Source organism: Olea europaea, chromosome 18 (assembly GCF_002742605.1).
Source record: "Olea europaea var. sylvestris chromosome 18, O_europaea_v1, whole genome shotgun sequence".
Classification (NCBI taxonomy): domain Eukaryota; kingdom Viridiplantae; phylum Streptophyta; class Magnoliopsida; order Lamiales; family Oleaceae; genus Olea; species Olea europaea.
Window position 1 is genome coordinate 4,817,074 of NC_036254.1, and position 9,908 is coordinate 4,826,981.

A 9,908-nucleotide genomic window follows, 5' to 3' on the forward strand; every position below is an offset into this window, starting at 1 on the left:
TGAGGTGCTTACAGTTTGAGAAAGTTTTGCCATTGAATTCAAACAACTTTGAGAACAACATTTTATTGAAGTTTAAAATTGCATACATAAGCTCGGATATGGCTTCCAATCTGACACCCCCAAATTTAGATTCCTAAATTTGGAGATATTATCTTTTAACTTTCTCTTGAAATCATAAATGCGGAAGCGATTTAACTTTTCTTTGACAAAATGAACATCATTGACTTCATTTTTTGGAAATAGATTTGTACTTAACAAAATCATAAGGTGATAAGATAAAAGTTTACCTTATTTCAAAATGAAATATAGAACAATTAAATTTATTGTCAAATTTTCACAAAAAGCAAATCCAACAATTAAATAGAATATTACTGAGTCCATGTCACCACAAGTCGTCAACTCGCATCATCTTGCCTTCATCATCTGAAAATGGGGAGAGATAATGTGGGATGAGCTAATGCTTAGTAAGCAAACCTCATGATATGATGCATGCTCATGATATGCATATGCGTTGCTTGCAAATAAAAGGTATTTTTCGTTATGTATCCCAATTCTTTCATTTCTTTAAAAATGTTAACATTGACAACGTGAGCTCAATTGATGTATCATATATAGCCAATCAAAATGCAGTGGGGCATGTTATTTGAAATCCGATCGAATTTACCGATAGTACCGCAAAGCGGTTAACATTAACATTGAACATTCATCATTCAGTCGCAGAGCGGTTAACATTAACATTCATCATTGGTCGGGTGTGCCGAGTCCCCCACGCTCCATTTCCCACTCACACCTTCATGGCATAGACATACATCTTGTAACAAAAATATTCGGGATACATATCTTTAAACATTCACTGAGTCAATGACATTTGGAAACTTTTTGTTTGTTGAAACTTCGTGTATGTTTATGGATGCATTGTCGTACATGAATATGTCATGATAAGCATTTATAACATAAAATGTGATAACCATACATCAGGTTAACATAATAGCAAATCAGATAACACGTTCATACATTTAATCATGTAACGTACGCATGAAAATAAAGGAAGGTTTACTTACCTCGAATTCTTAGCAATTAACTTTTCAAATGGCAAGTGGGAATGTTCTTAGCCACCTACGAAATCAACGTGCCCAAATCCTAATTCATTATCATTTGCTTAGGAACTTCGACTAAATCCACCTTTAAAAATACCATTAACTCAAATAGCTATGTACTATTTGGTCCAAGGATCACTAAAATATTAATTCATTTTACTATCTACTTCAAGAACACACACACATATATATAGACAGCATGTGTGCACTCGCCTAGTTACTTTTATATACATACAGAAACATACACATATATATAGTGCCCACACGTTCACACTGAAGATATATAATTACGTGTAATATATATATATATGGAATAACACAAACATTCATGTATACATTATGCCCCTGTTCGGTAGCCATTTTTCTCAAAATGCATTTTTCTCTTCCTTATTTTCAACCACACATTCTTTATTAAAATAATATTACATGTAGATAAAAAACTTTTCCTTATTTCTCAACCACACATTTCACATCAATTTACTATTCTAAAATGCGTTTTTACATAAAAATACCTATCAAACACCCCCTATATAATTTATATGCATAGAAAACTATAACCCACACTACACCACAAACACCTATGCAAATTTATATACATACCCATGTACACGCATATCTATATACATATTTATATGCACAGCAAGATCCATGTTGTCGATTTTATCCCGCAAATGGACGGATCGTAATAAGTAGTAAAGTGGACCTTTTGAGTCTGAATTATCGTTCCTACGAGGACTATATTTTAGTACTCAATTTACTTTTTTTTTTCTAACTTTTATTTGACGAAAATAAATGAGAACAATGATTAAATGTGATTTTTAAATCTAATGACTAAAAATTTCGTGAATGCAACAGAAAAATGAGTGAGAATTCAAATAATAAATGGAGATTAAGGTGGAACAAATTCATCTATTGGTCACCTTTATTTATAATATCGAGATTCATAAAATCTAAAGTAGTGTTCGGTCGAATTCTTCTATTGTATTCAACTTACCCCTCTCGAGTTCTCGTTGAACCTATTTAATTAGTTCAATTCCATATCTCTATGCAAATTAAATTTAATTAAACGAAATAATAGTTCTAAAAATTTCTATAGGAACGCAGCAATTAATATAAGTATCTCTACATATTATATTAATTTACCGAATTTTAATATGTAGTATAAACAAGAATCCGCATTTCTACATAATTATTGTTCACAAAATCATTGAATAATTGGCCAAATAATTCAAAGCATTAAAAACATAGTTAAAATCCACACATAAAATATAAAAAAAGAAAAATCTCAAATAAAAGAAATAAATGTCTCAAATCAGTTACATTGTTCGCTCTAAAATTTAATTTAACTACGCATATTAATGAGAAAAAAAATAAGAATTTAAGGAAGACATCACCAAATTAATTGACGGAACGTGAATAATTTGTAAAATTGAATATGCCATGTGTTTTTCTCCAATTAATTCTTCCAAAACTGCCTCTAGCTTCTCTTTCCAAAGCTACTCCCAATTTGTGTGTAATTCGATAATTTTCAACACTGGGCAACACCCTTTTTTCGATGTTTATGCGTGTGTATGGATATCTTCTTGGCTCTTCACTCCGCCACCAATATATATTCTTCAGCCACAGGGCAGCCCTCAATTATGTGCCTCTCTATGATATGGTGTGTGGAAATTATATAATAATATTCGCTCCTCTCTCCTCAATTCCCTTTGTACGTTTTTATCTCTAAAAAAAATTCAAAGTCACCAAATTTGACTAAAGAAAAAGTGACTCTAATTGCTCTAAAATCCGTGCGTGTGTGCCTAAATTTTGTATGAGAAATATAAATTGGCTACTCCTCTTTCTCGATTTTTTTTGCATATATATGTCCCCTTTACTATAAAAGTGGCAATATGAAAGAACTGTTCATTTGTGAGTTTCCTCTCACATTTTACTGTTCCTCAACTATTCATTTGTGAGTTCTTCATTTCACACTCAATCCAGTTTCACACTGTTCATTGGACTAGCTTCCAGTATTCATCAAAATATCTTTCCCTATAAAGTGTATTTTGATTTCCCTCTTTCCATTCACACGTTTCCTTGCTTTTTGATGAGTTCCGTTCTACACAAGCTAAATCAAATACTAAGCCCCCGTTTGAGTCCCGTTATTTGGAGATTATAATGTTTTGAATAGTATTTTTTTGAAAAATGAGTGGTTGAAAAGAAAAGAAAAGTTTTTGATTTACGTATAATATTATTTTATTGAAGATTGTGTGGTTAAAAATAGGAGAGAAAAAATTTAATTTAATTTAATGAGAAGTAATGAGGGCAAACGGGGCTTAAGAGGAAAAAGAGGTAAAATCCAAGAAGCAAGATCCCACCCATACTGTGGCTTCGAGAATTTGTGAAACTGATCTTTGAATTTTGTTTATTGTCTGTTTGTTACCATCGATACTCAACTTCTTGTACCCAGAGGACGAACGAAAAAAAATACTTGAGCCCTTTACGAACATATAGCTGTTTGTTATAATTCATGAGGCTGTTCTTTATCATCCGAATGTGCTAAAAGCTGTTAATCAGTAACTAATGCTAGATCCTGTCTAGTGCAAGCTCTTTCTGCGCTGTTTCCCTTTTCTTTTTTCTCGATAGTGGTTTTTTGTACTTGTGATTGCAAGTTGCCCTCCTCTCCCCACAATAAAAGTGGCAATATGAAAGAACTGTTCATAGTGAGTTTCCTCTCACATTTTACTATTCCTCAACTGTTCATTTGTGAGTTCTTCATTTCACACTCAATTCGGTTTCACACTGTTCACTGGACTAGCTTCCACTATTCATCAAAATATCTTTCCCTATAAAGTGTATTTTGATTTCCCTTTCCATTCACATGTTTCCTTGCTTTTTGATGAGTTCTGTTCTGCACAAGCTAAATCAAATACTAAGAGGAAGAAGAGGTAAAATCCAAGAAGCAAGATCCCATCCATACTATGGCTTTGAGAATTTGTGAAATTGATCTTTGAATTTTGTTTATTGTCTGTTTGTTATCACCAATACTCAACTTCTTGTACTCAGAGGATGAACGGAAAAAAATACTCGAGCCCTTTACAAACTTATAGCTGTTTGGTATAATTCATGAGGTTGTTCTTCATCATCCGGATGTGCTAAAGGCTGTTAATCGGTAACTAATGCTAGATCCTGTCCAGTGCAGGCAGCGGCGGAGCCAAGATTCGAGTTTAGTGCGGGCAACTTTTTTCGACGTCGAACGTCAAGGTTTTTGGTCATGGATTTTGTGATGATAAAAAAATACTCCAATTTCACATTTCATCGTAAAAGTTTTTGGCTGCACCGAAGAAGTTAGATTCGTTGATAGCACCACATTTCGGTTGTTGACAACAACGGCTAGTCGGACGCATTTTCGCTCTGAGGTTGAATAGTGGCCAATTGGCGTCGCAAGGATCAGTGGAGTCGAAAATTGGGAGTTCTTCAACTTTGTCAGAATTGGATAGTAGAACTCTTCAAGGTATAATCTTGAATTATTTTATTTTATTTTTTCCCCGAAATATAAGGATCTATAGTTTTCTTGTTTTCATATAACTATCTTGATCTCCTGCCTCAGCGGGCAAGATAAAAATTTTGAGATTTTCGTACCACATCAGCATTGTGAAGCTTTTATCCTCTCACTAGGTATATGAGATTAATTCTATTTTATGTAAATGCTTGATAATGGTCACAATGTGTTGTCTCCGAGTCCTCAATAATTTTTTGGACCTTATAGTAGGATTATGTTGCACTTTAGAGATATTGCACTAGGTATTTGAGTTTGATTATTAATAATATTCAAGATGAAGAAAAATACATAATGCATAGGATTGGAGCAGATTTGATGAAATTAATAAGTGTTGTTATGGTTTTACGTGATTGGAAGATTCTCTACTACAAGCTTAAAGAAAAGTTTTGTAATGAATAACAAGGTCATGGATTTAGTGATGATTAAAAAATACTTCAAATAATAAATTCACAGTGCAATACCAACTTATACTATCAATCTAGTGCAATTCACATTTTACAATTTCACATAATCAATTCACCGTCTAACTCACAATTTCACAATGCAATTCATGATATTTTCAAATCTTAAGTAACTTGAACTTACAATTTCACAGTCCATTGGAAGCCTGAAGTCTGTTGTCCGTGCTTCTTTGAGCAATCGAAGTCCAAAGTGCTAATTTCATTTCATATATATATATATATATACACACTCTGGGCACTGCCACACTGGTGGAAAATTGAAATTGGGACTTCACCTTCTTCTGGCTTCTTCTTTTGCTTGGCTAGCTTCCTTTGATTGCTAGAAAAATAGTGGGTTCCAGTTGGCACTCGACCTAATGGGGCTCCGCCCCTGGATATAAGCCACTACAGATTTGAACTTCAATGATATTTTCTAACTCCAAAAAAGTGAACTGAGCTCAGTGCATCACAAACTTACTACTCACCACTTGACTTCAACAAGTGTCGTCTCATTATTTTTTTTGGTAGATACATTCCCATCTGACCATACTTCCACTACCTGTTGATGGGGAACAGTGAATGGACATAAACATGAACAAGTGAGCCATGAGTTAAGCTTAATATTAACCAGAGAGAATTCAGCTGTTTCATTTATTAGTTTATATGCCTAAAATGGACCAATGGAAGAATAAGACAAACACAAGCTCTGCCTTGCAATATCTGTTGGATAAGACAAACACAAAGTTATTAAAATCTTATTTGTGATCAACCAAGTTACAAGAACGATTGAATGGATTAGTTTTGATATCTGTTGAGCAAGATTTTTTTAGAAAATATTGATTACGAAAGTTTAATTTGTGAGTTTGCTTTTAAAAATGCGAGAAGAAATATTTTTACACAATATGTAGTATTTAAAGCTTTACACTTGACTTGATTTATATATTTTTTTCAATGTTTGCTTATATGGAATTGCAAAAAGAGGCTAGTGGCTTGGATAGTTCTTTATTGATGACATATGAATTTTGATGAAGTTCGAAAGATGCTTTTGAGATTTATTTATGTTTTTCTTGTTTATCATGTTTTATTTATAGTTCTTTCTTGGCTCTGCCTGATTCTAAATACATTGCTTGTTTGCTAAGTTGATTTTTATACTGCCAAATAAAATAACATGCAATGTAACATTTCCAACTCCAAATATTACCAAATTAAAAAGAACAGCAATTACAAATTTTCCATTTCATCACCACAAGTTACTTTCATATAGATTCGAGACAATCAATTTTCAGAAATAAAAAATTAAATTAAGAAACAAGCACTTCAGGAAAATTACCTCATAGACATATTCACGAATTCCAAGATTCAACGAATCCCCAAAGACAGAATTCGTGATCGGACTCCTCACCAAACCAACAGAACCGTTAGAGTACCCCTGACCAGCCACCTTCCCATCTGAAACGTCATCACCGACTACATGTCAGCCAGGGACAAACCTGGTTCATCATCTCTGGAGAGTGAAGAGGGACCACGCTGGAGAGTGGGAAATGGCACTTCCATTCGGGTCTTGGCTGAGCCTTGGCTGCCTAGCTAGGCTGGACTCCTTTCCGCCGGTTTCGGCTCCCCTTGGGAATGTAGAGGTTGGGATGACACGTTGATGAGTGACAATTATATGCAAGTGCATACGGAGCTGATAAAATCCATCCCCCTAAGCCTCACCGACCGACCAGAAATATTAATTTATTACGACGAGACGAAGGGTGATTATTCTGTGAATAGTGCCTATCACCTTCTACTGCGTGGATTTCGAAGTGATGACGGAACGACACCCCCATCCTTATTTATTACTTCTGTCACACAGTCTATATGGTTGTGGAGTTCAGGCTAAAATATATATATATATATATATTCTGGGCTGGAGTTCAATGCTGGCATCTGCCCGCACTCGATCTAATGGGCTCCGCCCTTGAGTGCAGGCTCTTTCTGCGCTGTTTCCCTTTTCTTTTTTCTCGATAGTGGTTTTTTGTACTTGTGATTGCAAGTTCCCCTCATCTCCCCGCAAATTTCTTGGATCCTCTCTTTAGAATTGATTTATGTTTTGTGGCTACTTTTGGTAGATTACATAAGATATACAGATATACAACATTTTCTTCAATCTTTTAGTTTGTCTTAGAATTTTATTTTTCTTGAATCCAAAATTCACTAAAAGGAGAACATGATTCTTAATTACAGTGAAAATTCATACAAATTTTGCAGGTTTAATTACAGTGATTTGCTGATTTGTAGGTGCAGCACTTTGTGAATCCAATGAGTATTCGCTACTTTTGGAGCAGGTACTAGAAGAGGTATTGGTTGAATTCGTTGATTGTAGAAACTTTTTAAATGACTTATTGTCGTTTCACTTAAATACTCTAAAAATCTGTGCAACTAATAATTTGACATAACTTCATATTTTTAACAGTTTGATGCTTCATATTCTTGGGTTGATGCTTTCATCGTTGGACAGGTATTGCAATTAGCATAGCACTGAGTATTTATGATCCTTTACTGTCTCTCTCTTTAAATCATATTTGAGAGGTTAAAACCAAAGGAGAAGAGGATCTATAGCCTCATTTTATAGATGAATACATTTTCTGTGAGAAAAATGGATGAATTTTTTTAACCTTATACCTTCATTTGTGCCAGCAACACATATTTTGTTTTCTTCAGCAAGATCTGTTTTATCACCCAACTAATTTGTTTGTAACTTTACTAGATCCCCTCATTGGTAAACTTTTCTTGTGAAGCTTCAAAAGGTCATTGGTATCATCCAACATAATATGTACTTCCAATAGAGCTGATGATGAGACCAGAAAGGGGTTCTTTGGGAAACTTCCAACAAATATTCATTGTCCCCCCCAACAAACCTAATCGCAAGAAACCCCAAGTAAGGAATAGAGTAAATTTCTACTTTCTCATGTGTTTCACTATTTCTCAAGCTGTATAAAGGTTTTATGAATCTTTTAATTATGTGTTTCATACATTTGTCGTCACTTTTCTTCTTGTTCTTTCTAATGTTAATTTACTTTATGTTCAAACATGTTTGTGACTATACTCGTTGTTCTCCTTTAACGTCAAAAATAATCATTTGTGTTTGAGAAGAGAACAATTCATAGCTTAACATGTCGTGCCATTGGCATTTGTATCGAGTTTTAATCTTTTTCTGTATGAAGTACAAGAGGATAGTAGGTGCCCTATTTTTTTATTTTTAGGATCTTAAACAAGATTTATCTTTCATATAAAAAAATAAGATGAACATGATAACATTTGGGATATGCTTGACACTAATTTCTACGTTCTCATGACGTAGGGCAGCTATGTAATCTTTCGGTAAATGTGTTCCTTCTACGTAATTGAAGTATGATTTCTTCAAATAATATCCATTCTGCACCAATTATGTTATTCTTTTGTACAGATTTGTGAGATACCATTGTATATTTTTCCTTCAAAAATTCAGATGCTTCCCAGATTCTTCTGTTTATTTCCATTTTTAAACTTATAAATCCTATCATTTTCAATAAAAATGTAGTTGTTTTGTATTCTTTTCTTCTAAACAAGGTAAAATGCTTGCATTGTTATTTGTTCAATATCCAACATTGCTAGAGTTGCCTAAATTGAGTTTCTTGAAAAGAACAAATCTGTACGAGTGGAAGAGCTAGCTAAGGTAAACTTTTTGCATAATTAATTTACAATTATATATTCCTTTAACCTAAATAGTTCATTCGAACAAATGATTTTTGGAAGTGCTGAGTCTCTTAAACAGTTATTTTGCTCATCTCATCTACTGCTTTCAAAAGATGTCATTCACTGTTTTGAAGAGTAAAGATTCATTTCCTATTTATGGGCCTCAATATGTTGCTCAGGTAGCTTCAAACTTCACCAGCGTTAGTCTGTGTCTTTCAATTAGTTACTATTTCTACTTTTACTGGATCTACTTCTATTCCTTGGGCAATAACTATGTGATTGAAGAATCCAACTCGCTTAAGCCAAAAATCACACTTTTTAAATTTGGCATATAATTTTTCCTTGCGCAATAGTTCTAGAGCTATTTTAAGATGTTTCTCATGTTGATCTTTACTTTTGGAGTAAATCAAAACGTTGTCAGTGAAGACTATGATAAATTGATCCAAATACTGATGAAATACATGATTCATTAGATCCACGAACACTGTAGGAGCATTTGTAAACCCGAACGGCATAACTATAAACTCCTAATGTCCATAACCAGTTTTGAAAGCTGTTATCCAGATCGTAAATTGATCTTGAAAAATACCTTAGCCCCTTTCAATTGATCAAACAAATTCTCGATTTTCGGGAGAGGATACATGTTCTTGATGGTCAAACGGTTCAACTCTCGATAGTCGATACACATCCTCGTACTTCCATCTTTCTTCTTTACGAACAACACTGGTGCGCCCCATAGGGATACACTTGGTCGGATAAACCCACTGTCTAACAATTCTTGTAGTTGAATTTTCAACTCCTGAAGTTCCTTTGGAGCCATTCTGTATGGAGTTTTAGATACTGGTGCCGCTCCGAGAATCAAATCTATTGTGAATTCCACTTGTCTATCTATTGGAATACTAGGTAGATCTTCTGGAAACACATTTATAAATTCTTGTACCACTGGTATGTCCTCAATCTTTATCGTTGCTTGTTTTCCTCCTGAGATGTTAGCTAGAAACCCTTAAGATATTTTTTTTCTCAACATTTTCTCAGCTTGTAAGGTCGATATTAGTTGGAGATGGGGTTTGATCTTTATTCCAGGGAAAAAAATTGTTCTTCTCCTAATTT

The 9,908-nt window shown here is 33.9% G+C and overlaps 1 long non-coding RNA gene across 4 annotated transcripts; it reads left to right on the forward strand.

Moving 5' to 3' along the window:
* Window positions 1-3,528: 3,528 nt before the first annotated feature.
* On the forward strand, window positions 3,529-8,152 carry LOC111367246. 4 transcript variants are annotated; one of them, XR_002697759.1, is made up of 4 exons: window positions 3,529-4,593; window positions 7,362-7,420; window positions 7,537-7,581; window positions 7,831-8,152. It is a non-coding gene; the product is annotated as an uncharacterized LOC111367246 (long non-coding RNA). The 4 variants fall into 4 exon arrangements; XR_002697758.1 differs by having other exon boundaries at window positions 7,862-8,152; XR_002697757.1 differs by having other exon boundaries at window positions 3,529-4,027; window positions 4,282-4,593; window positions 7,537-8,152.
* The last annotated feature ends 1,756 nt before the right edge of the window (window positions 8,153-9,908 follow it).